Here is a 15,445-nt window from a genome sequence, read left to right on the forward strand (position 1 = left end):
TTTGGGCTGAACTTTGAAGTTGCTAGCTAAATTAAAATGAGAGGTGAGATATTGTATTTCACCAGTGCCCTTACTTGTTTCCACAAGCATAGATATTGCTACCCAAAAGACTTTACCAAGAAGACAAATGCGACAAGCAACAACAAAATTACTGGGGGAGCTTAATCTCACTTAGATAGGAAGCTGAATAATGGAGAAAAGCAAAATATTCACGAAACATGCATAATTCTCCGAAAGAATCATTTTCATGTGATGAGCACACTCTATTTGTGTTTCATTAAAATTTTGATCAACAGTTTTGACTTTGAAGGCTTTGTCTTATCATTTTTATTATAAAACCCATATTTCTAATTTCCAGCTCCCTGACCAGCAGTACCTTTCTAAATCTTTCCGAATGCTACATTCCATTTGCTCTATGTGCCATGTTGCATTCTTTGGAGAAAGTTTTGTAGTGAGCACTGAAGATTTAATATTCTTATTAAGAGGAAAAAGTTTTCTAGGTTACCACTTTTTTGAGTGTCTAAAACTTCCTCTAGCTTCAAAAAAAATAAGAGGAAAATTGTGTTATAATAACACGCTTTTCCCTCACCGTGCTATAATTGATAGTACTAGGAAGAGTAATTACATGGGAAAATTGGGGTTTTGGTTTTTAACAAAATGTGTTTTTTTTTTAACTGAAGGTTCAGATTGATTTTAATAACTGCTGATGTAGTTGCTTTCAACAAAAATTAATGGTTCAAGTATGCAAATTGCTTTTAAAAAATAATGGTGCTTATAGAATTTTCGTTTGATATTTTCCTTGGCTATTCCTTTTAGTTTCTTCCCTTCTTTCCTAATGTCTATCAATTATTTACAAATTCCTTCCAAATCTTTGTTTCCAGACCTCTTGGCTAAAAGACAACGAATCTTCATCTAGCAAATATCTTCATATTCTAGGCTCAAACATGGAGGTTAAAAAATAAAACCCAGAAGATTAGAAGAAAAGCAGAGTATATGTGATACCTTGTAGTATACTGACTAAATTGAGGTTTTCTTATTCCCTTCTTTTTTAGTCTGTCCATATGTTGAACATACAAAGGCCAACACATTTTATTTCTAGATCACTTGGGGTTTACACTTATTATCACGATGTGCTGTCCACTTGGGTGAATAGTGTTAGAAATGTTACAGCCATTTTAAAGCCAAGTTATAAAGTTGGCCCCCTCCCCACTCCCGCTAGTTACTCTATGGCTCGTGGGGAATATTGGTTATACCAATATGCTGTTAGTTGATCAGTGCTATCATTAAGACACTTACTTTGAGGCTTGACATTTTACTATTCCTAATTATTATTTTTTTGACAAAGATTAATCTTTTTATGCAGTATATGTTGTAAAAAAAAATTAAATGCCCTTGAGAAGAATAACTCTTCAAAGAGATGGAGAAAGAAGCAGCTCAAATCCATTTTATTCTTCGCTTCAACCTTGAGTAAAAAGTATGTGTGTTCCATGTATTTATTTTACGTCATCTGCTTCTTGCTGGTAGATAAGCTTTTCAAGATAAGACTAAAATTTGATGTTTTTAAATCATGAATTCTGAATATAGGTATAATGCTAATGATCATTTATATAATGATAATTCTCAAAATGGACATGTCTTAATGAGGAATTCAGTTTTTAGACCATATTTTATCTGTCAAAAGAATGTAAGTATTGTTATGTTACTTTATCCTTTAAGATCCAGAACTAAATGGAATCTACCAGTACAAGAACATCCTGTCACAGGTAATGGGCTTGAAATTGGGAAGTTAATAGTGGGTATATGTGGGAGATTTTAAGTGACATGAATATTAAAGAAAAGATTATAAAGATACAATGTCAAAACAAAGCAGTAATTCATGAGAGAAAAATGATTGAAAGCATTTTGTGACTGTAAATTATTTTAGAAAATGTGGAATTCTCTTTGTTATGAGCAAAATGTTAAATATTCATACCACAATGCTCATTTAGCAATTGTAATCAACAGTCTATAAAAGTATTGTGAAATGATCAGAACATATATTACTGACATGTGTTAAATACAAATTTCACTAAAATGAAGTGTGGCATGTTCAATTAAGTTTAATTTTGACCAATTTACATGTAATTATTTCAATTTTAAGGGAGCTTTCACCAGATACAGATTTCACAACTTGTTTATTCACTCGTCTACATTTTTGGCAGGGGGTCAGTGTTTTAAGTTTTCTTAGATTCACCTATGAGCACCCGCCAGATCCTTTGCCAGTGGCAGCTTTTACAGGGCAGCTCAAACAAAGGTGAAAAGTCACTTGCTCACCCTGGACCTTGAGATTTCTGCCCAGACATCGTCTCCGCAGGCCTTCCCCTACAGCCTCGTCTAAATTAGGTTCCACAGTAATTGCCGTCAGCGCTTGTAGGCCTCCTTTGAAGGACTGATCACCACTTGTTTGCTTGTCTACTTATGTTAGATCTCTGTCTCCTGCATTGTAAGCTTGATAAAGGCTGTTTACATGTCTTCTTCGTTGTAGTATCTTCAATGCCTAAAACATATTAGATGCCCAACAAACAATGTGAATGAAAGAGACATGTATTAATTAAGGTAGCAAGATCTATAGGAGATAAATCCTAAAATTTTGGTGGCTTAGAGTAAATAGGAGCTTTTTCTCAGTGACATAAAGTACAATTGGAGTGAAACAATCAGCCAGTCTTAAGAACCAAATCATATAGACCCATTTAGATACAAGAGTACATGTTAATATGTGTTATAAAGGTATGTGTAATACACATGGAGTGCTATAGACTGAATGTTTGCGTCCCACCTCCAAATTTCTATGTTGATACCTAATCCCCAGTGTGATGATTAGGGGGTGGGGCCTTGTGGGGTTGATTGGGTCATGAGGGTGGGGCCCTCATGAATGGGATTAGAACTCTTTATGTTACTTCAGAGAGCTCTTTTGGCATGTGAGGGCACAGCAAAAAACAGCTATCTATCTATGAACCAGCAAATGGGCCCTCACTAGACTCCAGAACGGCCGGAGCCTTTATCTTGGACTTTCCAGCCTCCATAACTGTGAGAAACAAAATTCTGGTGTTCTTACGTCACTCAGTCTCTGATATTTTTGTTATAGCATCCTAAATGGAATAAAACATGGAGACACATACTAACACATGGAGGTACAGGTTAAGAGCTGAGGAAGCACAAGGATGGATTAATGGGGGGAACAGAGGACATTAGGGTCTTAAATCACAAACTGGAATGTTCTAGGCAAAGAGTTTTCAATAGAGAGCATGAAGCTGCAAGTAATCCAAAGGACTGAAAGTGTAATAAAAACTATAAAAGAAAGGACTTGTAGACCTAGCATCTTAACTTTGAAAGAGAGGCCAGCAAAGCCCTGCTCGTGGGTAAGCTCACTAGCGAATTGCTACCAATCAGCATCTATTTCACATTTCGTTTACCTTTAAATTAAAAACAAAAACAAAAACAAAACCTTCTTTATAACTGTTACCATTCCTTCTTTTTTTCTATATGTGGCACAAACCCGCAGATCTGGATGTGGTGGGCAGAGTCGTTGGAGAGTCGTAGAAGTTGTACTGGTCAGGTGCCCGTGCTCAGGTTATGAATGGGAAACACGCTAGCAGCCTTGGGGAGAAGCAAGGAGAGAAGGGACATGATGGGTATGGCATAAAGAAGGCAGTAGTAGTAGTTATGAAAGCAAGACACAGGGTACTTCTGGAAACCCTGCTGTTTTAGGGGTAAATGATGAACTCACACCTGATCAGCAGACAGTAGCTCTGCAGAAGTGTAGTCATGTGTCTGAGAGAGGAGGACATCCGGCCCTTGTCCACTTGTGCTACTTTAACTCTGAGTAAATAAAATACACTGCGAATACTTGACTAATAACTGGGATTTGCAGAATCGATAGCTTTGTGATATAATCTGCAGATTAAATACATGCATTTTTTCCTATTGAGTAAACCTCAACTGCATCAATATCTCAAGGATGCATTTAAGTGAGAAATTTTAGGCTCCTATGGTAGTTTGCCTTAATTGAGTTGAAACACATTCAAATCATGACGTTGGTCCTTGTGTTAGAGAAGATTCATCATGGTGTTTACGTATATGTCAAACACAGTCCCAATAACTGTGTTTGTAAGTACACCTAAAGTAAAACAATCAACTAACTCATAAGGATTTTCATGGGTATTCTTCATTCATTTCTTTATTCATGTAATTATATTTTTGGATTCTAGTTATTATTTTTTTTTCTGTTTAGCACTTTGCCAGGTTTAAAAAAAATAAAATAAGCATAGGAAGTGGCCCTTAAAGAAAGTTCAGTATAACCTTTGGGAAACTATATGCACTTAATGAATTAGAACTTAGAAAACATTTTAGCCAGAATGCATTTGTGAGCATGTGCAGAAGTCATTTCAGTGTCCCTCTTATAAAAAGCAATGCACAGTGCTCCTCTAGGACCCAAAGCTTCCAGGAAATAGAGTGCACTATGAGTGGCTTTGATGTTAATGATTGATGTGGTCTAATAAAATTTGGATTTGGGTAGAGATATATTTTTAAAAAAGAAAAGTTCTATCGAACATGCACCTGTATATAGTACTGCGATATATCAGTCTAATGTAAGACTAAGCACTGAGCAACTTTGTTTTTACAATTACAAAAGTATTCCTTAAATTTACTATTAATGCATTGAATGAGATTATTGAGGCAAACACTCATAATGTTACTCCTGAAATAACATAAAAAGGCTCATCTGGTTCAGCAAAATATGCCAATTACTAAAGGACATCTTTTCTACTCTGAATAGGTTCATTATAGAATCCTGGAATTTTTACTGACTTTGGTGTCTGATATACCTTTGACCAAATCAGAAGCCAGTTGAATAGAGTGTATAGTAGGATTTCTTTTACGGAAATAAAAGATAAATTTAATAAAAATGATAAAACGAACTCTTCTGTGACTTAAGTGTTCCCATTACTGGCTAGTCACCTTCCTGCCTCATAAGATACATCCAGCAACACATGGACATGTTTCTCAATACTTGTCCATTGTGCATAATTTCAGTTTGGCATTGTATGCTGTAGACACTCTTGCTGTCAACTAATGTCTCTTCCTTCATCATTGGTCTTTGCCTTCGTCATTGGTCTGATAACTTGGAACAACTTATCTGATCATGATCTCTGATTTCTCTCCGAGGTCATGATTTTAAATTTGCCTGTCAATTTACTGCTTTTGGCCACCTTAGGTAAACATTCCACCTGAGCTGTTCCTCCCCTACGAGATTTTCTCTTTACCTCTTTGTTACATCTCTCATCTGGTGGAGCAGACCGTGGGCAAGTTCTTCCTCTTTGCGGTATAATTTGACATTGCTAGTATGTGGAACATTAGCTGTTTCAATTACCGTAGGGATTTTAGGTTTCCTAATCATAAAAATAATAAAAAAATAATTTAATTAAGTGATATTTAAAATGCAATTAATTTTAAAAAGAGGACAGCAGTAGTTACAAACTCGATCTCTGTTTAAGAGAGGCTTGAAGTTCTTAGATGACTCGAATATAACATATTGCTTCTACATTCTTTTCCAACTACATTATGGCTCTGAGTAAATGATCTTCCACCTAATGAAGTAAAATTGCAAAATTGTGCTCCGTGCTTGCTCGTTCTGGGAGATTTCTTGTTGCCACCAAGGAAGTTATTCAAGGTATATGTCAAAGTTACCGGATTGAGATGAATTGGTATGAACTACAATCTGAGGACTACGAGAGATTTACCAATGTCGTTGTGTTACCACAGTCTAGTGGAGAAGCTTTTGTGAGTTCCTGTAAGTCAAGAGCTGGAGGCAGGAGAAATCATAACTGCATGGTCACAGGTACCATGAACCCCTCCTTCCTCTGCATGTCAGCAGTCTCCTTGGCAACACATTTTCTCTCTTGCTTTTGGAAATTGTTTTCAGAGCAGAAACAATTTGGGTTATTTTAGCAATGCAGATGACTAAAACCAAGGCCAAGAGATAATTGTTTTTCTCCCCAGTAGGAAAAAAGCTCTCCCATGAATGTAAGTTAGTCATTAATTGAGCATTTCACTCATACTTGATACATTGATTGGCTTCTGTGATTCATGCTGAAGTCCCATAAGCTGAGCTTGAAAATACCTTGGAAACCCAAGTGACTCTGCCAGGAAAAAGGACAATTCAAGATTCATTATAAGAACCAATTCTAGGAAAAATAAATGAAGAAGTAAGTATGGACCATTTCCTGCTTTCTTTCCTGTTAAACAGAAGAACCACAATTTTGTTAGTTACCCCTTAGAAAATGGAAGAGCGCAGCACCATAATTATTTCACATTTTTAAAAGAACACAAGTTTGCTGAGACTCTGTAAACACTAAATTTGAAATTACTGATTAAAAAATGTACTGTGTCAACCAAAGTTTTTTTCTTAGCGTCTTGAAGTTCAAAGAGGAAATGTATTTAAGTAGATGATCATTTACATAATCCTTGACACTGTGAGTACAAATGAGGTGAGACCAATATTTCCTGGGCCTCTGGATCCAGCTGGTAATGCAGCATCTTTAGCATCCAGCAACACATGGACATGTTTCTTGATAGTATCTAGTTTAGAGGAGATAGGCAGATATGAAATGATGAGAACAAATCAGCAGTATATAATTATCTAATTATCTGCCAAAAAATGATATGGACTACAAGAGCAAGGGAACTCAGAGATGGGAGAAGATAAAGTGATTCTGAGTAGTTAGGGAAGATGTAAAAGAAGGTCTTAAAACATATTTTGATATGAATTTGATAGAGGTGGAGTGAGGGGGAAAATATTTCAGTTAGGGGTGTGTGTATGTGTGTGCGTGTGTTCACTATTGGAGATGTAGAGTAAAGGATGTAAATAATGAAGAAACTTAGAAATTAAACAGAAGTATTTGGCATTTATTTTCGGGACAGCAAAGAGCTATGAGACAATAATAGCAGTATTTTCATCAGGTCATCAAGTGCAGGATAAACCGGAAGAAAAGATGGCAGAAAAGAAGAAGAGGCTATGTAAAGACCCATTTCTACAATCCAGACGTGAGGTAATATGAGTCTAGATAAGGGTAATGGCAGTGCAGTAGAAAAGAAAGGATGGAAAATTTGAATACATTGAAGTTAGCAATAAGAAGATTTGTGATTATATGTGAAGAAAAAATAAGAGGCAATGATCATTTTATCAAAATAATATACAGATTGGGATGAGAAAATAGTTTTTGATGAGAAATGATTAACATGATCAAAAAATAGAAGAATGGCTTTTAAACTGTGTTTTATGAATTATTATAGTATATTAGAAGCATTTTAGGGTTTATCAAAGTCATAGAACATAATATAAAATTAACTATTAACAGATTTTAATATAAAATAACACATTCACTTAAACACATGATGTAAACTTGAACTCATTGGAGGCCACCGATGGCATTAACTTGAGCCTCCATGCTAACTTACTCTTTGTGCAGGCTTCAGAATAAAGCTGCTGCATGTTCCCTTTGTATGTTCAAATTTAGAATTTTTATGAAAGTATTGTTGAGAGATTGTTGTTTTTCAATTGTCTTTTTCTGAATTTAAGTCTGCTAAAATGGGCACACTGTAGATCTATACCATGCATGCAAAACCAAGCTATGGAAGTATACATCTACTGTTATCTGTAACTCTTTAAGTATATATGTATGTAACAAAGTGACCTAATTGTCACATTTAAGAACTTCGTAATAAGTATGTACTATTCTGTTAGCTTTAATCTGATAAAATATCAGGTTTCCATTTAAGACTTAATGTAGAAAGAAATGTGTTTAGAAACATTTAAAAACTACTGGTTTAGAAGTTTGAAAGTTTGAAAGTTTGAAATTTTGATGGAACACAGACAAAAGTAACAAAAAACTAGGAATGTTGGATTAAAAAATTTTATTGACAATTTTAAGACCAGTGGTAGATCTGAATATAACTTGGATCGAAACTGTGAGAGTAAATGGGGTCTCTCAGTGCAAAGAGTGTTTTAGGAGATTTCTAAGGATGTGGAGTGTGAGAAGAAGCAGAATCCAAGGCTAAAAGAGAGGAAGTCGCGGGGCTGGAGGTGTACCAGTCCTTAAGCACATTACATTATTGTGTCTCACTCTGAGAAACCACTAAAAGAGTCTCGATCTCAACTGAAAACTCTAAGAAAAATGTCTAGACAATAAAAATTAAACTCCACAGAAGGTGGTGAAGAGGAAATCTAAAATGTGTGTTAGAAGTGGAGGCCCGACCCAAGGGAAGTACATGCACTACATTGCTTCTATGATAAAATGACGATTCAAAAGAAAACGTAGTTAATATAACATCTTTTCTGATTGATGAGAGAGACAGAGTCAGAAAGAGGGAGAGGGAGAGGGAGAGAGGATTCCATTTAATATTTGAGAGTCAAACAAATCCTCATGACATATTTCAAGTCTATAATATCGAGGTTGGAGATAGATAAGAAATAAATAATAGAGTGATATTCTACCATACAACGACAAGTTAAAAACAATAGAAATGAGACAAATATAACTGGATAAAACTGAGATTAAATGAAAGAAAAATCAGAGTAATTAAACACATAGAAGCTCATAATAACTAGAGTTCTTTCATGATGAAAATGAAAAGGCAAACCAGGGGAAAAATGAGTGGATGTTCAGGTCACACAATGAGGCACATAGAAGGGGAAGAAGAATTTCAATGAAATGATCCTTTTCCATTTTCCGTGCTGTAAGAATTACTTTTATTTTTGTCCCAGATGTTGAGAACACTTACACTCCATTAAAGATCCCAGGCAGCTCTTGTCAGAATTTATATTTTTTCACTCTCGATTTTTTTTTCTGATTGGAGGAAATATTTTATCTTCTACCTTAATAAACTGTGTATAAAACTTGCTATTGAATTCTGGCCTCTTTCCTGCAAAAGACTTAAGAAGTCATTTTATTGGGCTTTGGATAAAGTAAATGCTTCTCTTTCTGTTTATGCAATTTTAAAAACTTGTTGCTTTTTTTCATATTGTGATAAGAGTAAGTTTGCATCGTATAAAGATTCTTTTTAAACAGATCTAATATTTATGTACAAAGAGAGAAAGAGAGAGGTCAATTGCATAGGGTGTGTTTCTTGGTGTGTTTATGTGTATGTAAATATAGAGTCTGAGGGTCTCTGGTGATGATAAAGATAGATTCTTTCACTCAGTAAAGCTTAATGTGACACTTTCTAAGGATGGCACATTTCACAGTAGCACACATGCACATAAATTGCTTCCTGTTAAGCCTTGTCTAAACCAAGCTTTGGTTTTGAGACTTTCCAGTCTAGAGAATAAACGCAAAGCACTCTAAGGCCATAATCACATTAAATTCTTTCAACATTTTCTTAAGGAATGTACACAAAAATAACCTCACCTTGGAGCTGGAAAAATTGAGTCAGAATGATGGATAGTCCTTTCAAAGTTATAACATAAATCTGAAATCACACACCAAAAAACCATCACTAAATTCCCACTCTTCTGAGCCTACTTGCAGGTTCAGTGTAACCCCAGCCCCTAGAACCGTTTCTGACTGTAGACCAAAAGGATTTATCTAGTGCTGTGATCTGGGACTAAACCATTCAAAGATAAATCTGATGTTCACTTTGTGCACTAGTTCTGATAACCTCTCCGGGACTATACCTCCCAGAACCTTCAGGACCCTGCTTTGCCATTTTCAAGCTTCCTTGAAGACTGGAGTTCTTGCCTTGAACCCCAGCCCGATGCCTGGGTGCCCTGCTTCCTGCCGCCAGACCTCTGGCTAGCAGGTTTCGCATTAGCTCCTGTTGTTCTGCTCTTCTCACTTGGGGAGGCATGCCTCTGTGTCCTTTGGGACCTGCAATGATTGTCTGCCTGGTCTAAAGCCTTCTATCACCCTAGCCCACCGTAACAGTGGTTCCAGAGCTTCAGGTCCTGACTTCCACTCATTGTGCTATAGATTCCTGCATTCTCCTGACCATGTCCTCATTTATCGCTGCCTTTTCAGTTCACCCAGTATCTCCTGATATTGATGGGAAATGTAATTGAAACAAAACAGTATCCTTTTTTAATTTTACATTCAATTTTACATTTTTATAATTCAGGATAATTAGAATAAGGCTAGCCTATACTTCAAGATAACATTAATTCAGGACAAAAGTCTGCTAAACAAAATACTAAGGCATCAAGTAGAATACTTAAATTTCATGAGAGAATAAGCTTTTCAAACATATTCAAGATCTTTTGACTTATTTACACAAACTACTAATGTATTCCTTGGGAATCTCATGTACTCAAGGCACTTTCTCTAAGGAATACTTTTCAAATAAATTCTACTTACTTCATTTTTTAATAAGATTATTTGTCCTTTAAAATTGTTTACAGATGTATTTTTATTGATCCTCATCAAATAACCTGCTGTTTCCTCTTCACTTAGTTAAAATTAGCAAGAGTTTATTGAAATAGTTCAAAACTGTTAATCATGCCAACATTTATACATTTGTGAATTCATAGAAGCATATGTAATAGAAAATCCACAAGAATTAACGTCTCAGTTTGATATAACTGCCAAAGATAGGTAAAAATATTTTTCTGTGTGCCATTGAAACTTGTAATACTTGAGCAATGCTAAAACATGTTTAACCTAATTGTGTGGGGTTCAGAACATGGCTATCTTAAAATTCAGAAATCTTTCCTTCATATTCTTTCTGGTTATCATTTCCCTGTTGTTTTGAGACTTTGCATTAAGAATGGACATAGGGAAGTAAAGGAGCCGAAGGTACTGGAAAGTGTGTGAATGAGGCAACATTTGAACCCCCAATCTCATTAGATGTCACAGTGACTCCCTGCATTTCATAGCTGAGGACTCTTCTCTGCCACAAGCACTGAGTCTTGTAAAAGGCCCAGAAATGGTAAGAGGAGAAAATGGGGGAGGGGAAGAACTAGCATGTTTTGAATTCATGCCATGTGTTATGTGCTTTACAGATAGAACTGTTCATGGGGTTGGCTACTCAGTGTTGTTCAATGACGAAATAGCTTTATTACTGTTCTCACTCCTGCTTTCCAAACTAGCTCTGTTAGTTTCCTCATCCCTGAAAGGTAATCTTGCTTAAATACCAGCACTTTTGGGTCACTCAGATCTCATTTTTAAGTATTAAAAATCTGATGGATATTGAAGTTCCAATCTGTCATCAGATTCAAGTCTTCTACCCTCCTTGATATTAGAACTTCCAGGTGAGGCAAGAGAGGGAAGGTCTATTTTTATTTTTATTTTATTTATTTGTTTGTTTGTTTGTTTGTTTTTAGGCAAGGCAACCCTTGACCTTACAGATTGCGAGGAGACCTTGTCAGCTTACAATCCCTTATTTTTATGCCTACAGCACCTGGTCTTCCTCGGTGGTCTCCCATCCAAGTACTAACCAGGCCCGACCCTGCTTAACTTCCGAGATCAGACGGGATTGGGCTTGTTCAGGATGGGGAAGGTCTATTTTTAAACTATTCCCCCAGATTCTTGACCCCCAGTTGTAACCATGAGGGGTCATGGCAAACTCACCACTTGCAGACTACTCTCTTAGAAAGGATATTTTTTGCCTGAATTTGTTCATAAATTTTTCTGGATTACAATTCCTCCTTATCAGTTTTATTGAGAGTTAAATGCCTCATTTTGAATTGTTTTGATCATAATCAATTTTTTTTTAAATTAGGTGGAGAGCATTTTACCAATTCACCCGAGGCCACAGCAAGTGATATTCCTGGGATCTGAAACCGCATATTTGAAATCCAGAGTCCAAGCTTCTTTGTGAGCATAAACACAAATAAATAAATAAGTTTCACACCTTTAATTTAGCTTTTTCTCTCATCCAGGTTTGAGTTATTAGATCATCACCTTTAAAACAACTGATACCATTAAAGAGTCAACACAAAAAAGTGTTTATAAGTAAAGTGTTTATTTTATATATTAAAAATAATCCAGTAAATATTAAATATTATAGATGAAATAAATTTACATGATTTTCTCCATTTAAGGGTAATATTTTAAAAATAAAAATTGGTTTGCTAGAGAAGATCAGAATGCAGATTGAGGGCTTTCAAAGACTTGAATGTTTGGACACATTGGGGGCAATCTAGTAATTCTCAAACAAAAATAAAAACCTAAGATAATTCCTGGAGGAAATATTAGTTACTGAGGCATTCTTACAGCTGTTCAGAGCTGGTAGAACCATATCACATGCACACAGCTGGATTTGAAGAACATCAAGTATGGTTGGGAGGTAGGGAAAAAGGAGCGGATATAGAGGTGGCTTAGATGTGGCTTAGAGGTGGCTTAGAGGTGTCTGATTGACCCTCCTTCCATAAAACCATTCACCCCCTTTCAGTTCTCTGCCTGATATAAAATGAGATATTGCATTACCAATGAGAAAGTTGTAACAAGTAAAAGTGCATTTCAAAGCCATTTCCTTTGAATTGTCTGGAATCAAAGAAAAGATTTTTAAAAACTTAGGAAAACAATCAAATACTGATAAAAATTCCATGTTCAGAAGATATCGATTCTTAAAGTTATATAAGTTCAGTAAGTTGCTTTCTAATACCCTCCACCCCTCACTTCTGCACTGAAATCCTGTCTCACTCCCTTTTGGTTCATTATTGAAATCTGTTTTAGGAGCAGATAATAAGGGAGTGAGGGTGAAAGCAATAGTCACCTATTAAATTATCATGAACTGTTTTAGCGTTTTGAATGAGTAATGGTCCCAAACTATAAGTGTTCAGTAACATGTAGTATTTACGTCAGTGTAATATTTATGTTAGGAGTGTTTGCTATCTCAATTTTCCTTTAGCTGGTGAAGAGAAATCAACAGCTATTGGTGACAACACTGGATAATATATTTAACCTGGTTTGTGTGGCTTCCAGAGCAGAAGGTGTCCTCATAAGAAATACCTTAAAGAAAATCTTGGGAATGTGTATACTGTGTTTCTATCAACATCAGTGAGCCAATCATTCCTTTAGAGTAAGCAGATATTTTTGGCTGAGGGTATCTGAAGATTACAGACTGATGATTACAGCTATTATACATCCAATATCAGTTCTCATTCTAAGTTTTGTTGATAGGGCTGTGGTGACCTGAGAAGAAGCATTTTGATGATATGGGGTAAAGGTCTGCTTTATATAAGGCTGAAGTTTGAAGTGCATTATGTGATAGAAATTTAAGGAATCAGAGGGTTCTGTGAGATGAAATCTACCTTTGGAAATGTTGAAAGGAATGACTTAAATCTTTTTTTTTTTTTTTTTGTCAACAGAATCAGGTCGAGGAAGACAGATCCAGCAATGAATTAAATTCAGAATAGTAGCTTTATCAGTCAGGGCTCTCCAGAGAAATAGAACCAACAGGATATAAAAGGAGATTTATTATGAGGAATTGGGTCATGCAATTATGGAAACTGAGAAGTCCTATGATCTGCAAGCTGGAGACTCAGGAAAGCCAGTGGTGTGATTCAGTTAGAGTCTGAAAGGCTGAGAATCACGGGATCAGTGATGTAAATCCCAGTCTGAGAGCAAGAGAAGGTGAGATGAGATGTCCCAGCTCAAGCAACGAGGCAGATAAAAGGGGCAAAGGACTCCTTCCTCCGCCTTTTTGTTCTATGCAGGCCCTTAAGAGATTGGATAATGCCCATCCATGCTGGAGAGGACCATCTACTCTACTGAGACAACCAGTTCAAATGCTAATCTCACCCAGGAACACCCTGTGCAGACACACCCCGCAATAATGTTTTAGGAGAAACCTGGGCATCCCCTGATGAATTCAAGTTGATACCATAAAATTAACTACCATAGATGCTAAGAGAAAAAAGAACTAGAGAGTTTGTTTTTCCTTAAGTGGCAGAAGACCTAAGGTGGGGGTGGGGGGTTAAAAAGAGAATGAAAATCATGGAGTTGTATGTTGAAACCCTTTATTCAGTTAATATTGGGTATCAAAGTACAACAAAAAGCAAGATTGGAAGTAAGCAAGGAGAAAGTGTACCAGGGAATCAGAAAATCCTGTTCTGTTGTCTTGGACAAACGAGTCCATGTCTGCAGTAATCAGCTTTATCAGAGAGACTGGGGAGGATACTGTTTACCCTCAGCAGCTGTCTGTTTCTGGGCAATTCCTGTGAACCCTCAGTTGAAGGCCTACCGATGGAATGGACATGCAGTGGTCAAAGGAAAATGGTGTATGCCTTTATAATTAAGAACCATGAATCTAAGGATCATCTTGGCATGTTGCTGCCTTGTCAGTTATTAGCAGTACATGATAATGTTCTTTCCATCATGGTTTAAGGGCAGAGTTTATTCCCCGAAGAGCAACTTTCCAGGCTTCAGATCCTGCAGATGCTGCTTAGGTAGCTGTTCTGATAATGGAGCTTGCATCTGTTGGTGATAAAGCTAGAGACATCATAAGAGTGCCCTGTAGTATCTAATCACATCAGTTTGTAGAATCTGAGGTGGGAAATGAAATTCCCAAACACATGGCATGGCTCGTTATTAGCTCGGGGAGAGATGATTTCTGGATCCTAGAAGCAGTTGATCTTGTTGCTATCAAGTCCTTAGGTCACATGGTCATGGGCAAAACATAAATTCCAACTTACATACATATTATGTTAGGATAGCAAACAAGATACTTTGAATCATAATAATGTGTTATCTTGAGATAAAATTTTTTGGAGTTAAAGAAATAGAAACACAAGGTCAAGGATTCAAGGCATGATGTAAAATTTCTTTCTGTTAAAACAATGTTAAGGGATTATTTGAAAGGGTAGATATCAAACTGCTGAGGTCTTTAGATTCCTCTGGATACATTTAAAAGACTAATACAATAAAGTTATTTTAAAATATCGATATTTACGATGTGACAAATTGCATTTTTTATAAATACTTAAATTCATAGTTAAAAATTTGAGGTCAGCTTTCAGGTGAGTGAGGCAATACTGTTTCTCAAAATTCTTTTAGAGTGTTTGAGACTGAAAACTTTGAAGGATTCAAGATCTAGAGCACTAATTCTCAACGCAGGCTATACTTTAGAATCACTTGGGGAGCATCTAAAAAACATAGATGGCTGGGTGCATTAATTGCTTTAGGGTGGGGCCTGGGCTACCGATACTGCTGCTGGAGGCCACAAGTAAGCAGATCATTCTCCTTTAGCCACTGAAGCCTCTGCCAGGACTGGTACAGAAGCAGCCTGCCAGCCAAGATGTTTAGGAAATAATATTAATCAAAAAGAAGCTAAACTTGTCATATGATAGAATTTTGACTAGCTAAATATGTGTTTGAAAATGAAGATGTTGAAAGAAAATACAGTTGAGGTCTACTTATATGCAGATTTTTTTCAAGAAATACTGTAAATGTATTTCATTTTCCTTATGGTT

The 15,445-nt window shown here is 36.2% G+C and overlaps 1 long non-coding RNA gene and 1 pseudogene across 1 annotated transcript; one reads left to right on the top strand and one right to left on the bottom strand.

The window, feature by feature from the left end:
- The first annotated feature begins 6,140 nt into the window (after positions 1-6,140).
- Positions 6,141-14,918, top strand: LOC112483939. The gene is made up of 5 exons (XR_003047827.1): positions 6,141-6,245; positions 7,000-7,088; positions 10,784-10,959; positions 11,752-11,846; positions 13,343-14,918. It is a non-coding gene; the product is annotated as an uncharacterized LOC112483939 (long non-coding RNA).
- LOC112483956 lies at positions 11,419-11,537 on the bottom strand (annotated as a pseudogene).
- Positions 14,919-15,445: the final 527 nt, after the last annotated feature.

The sequence above is a fragment of the Pteropus alecto genome, unplaced genomic scaffold (genome assembly GCF_000325575.1).
Source record: "Pteropus alecto unplaced genomic scaffold, ASM32557v1 scaffold166, whole genome shotgun sequence".
NCBI lineage: Eukaryota > Metazoa > Chordata > Mammalia > Chiroptera > Pteropodidae > Pteropus > Pteropus alecto.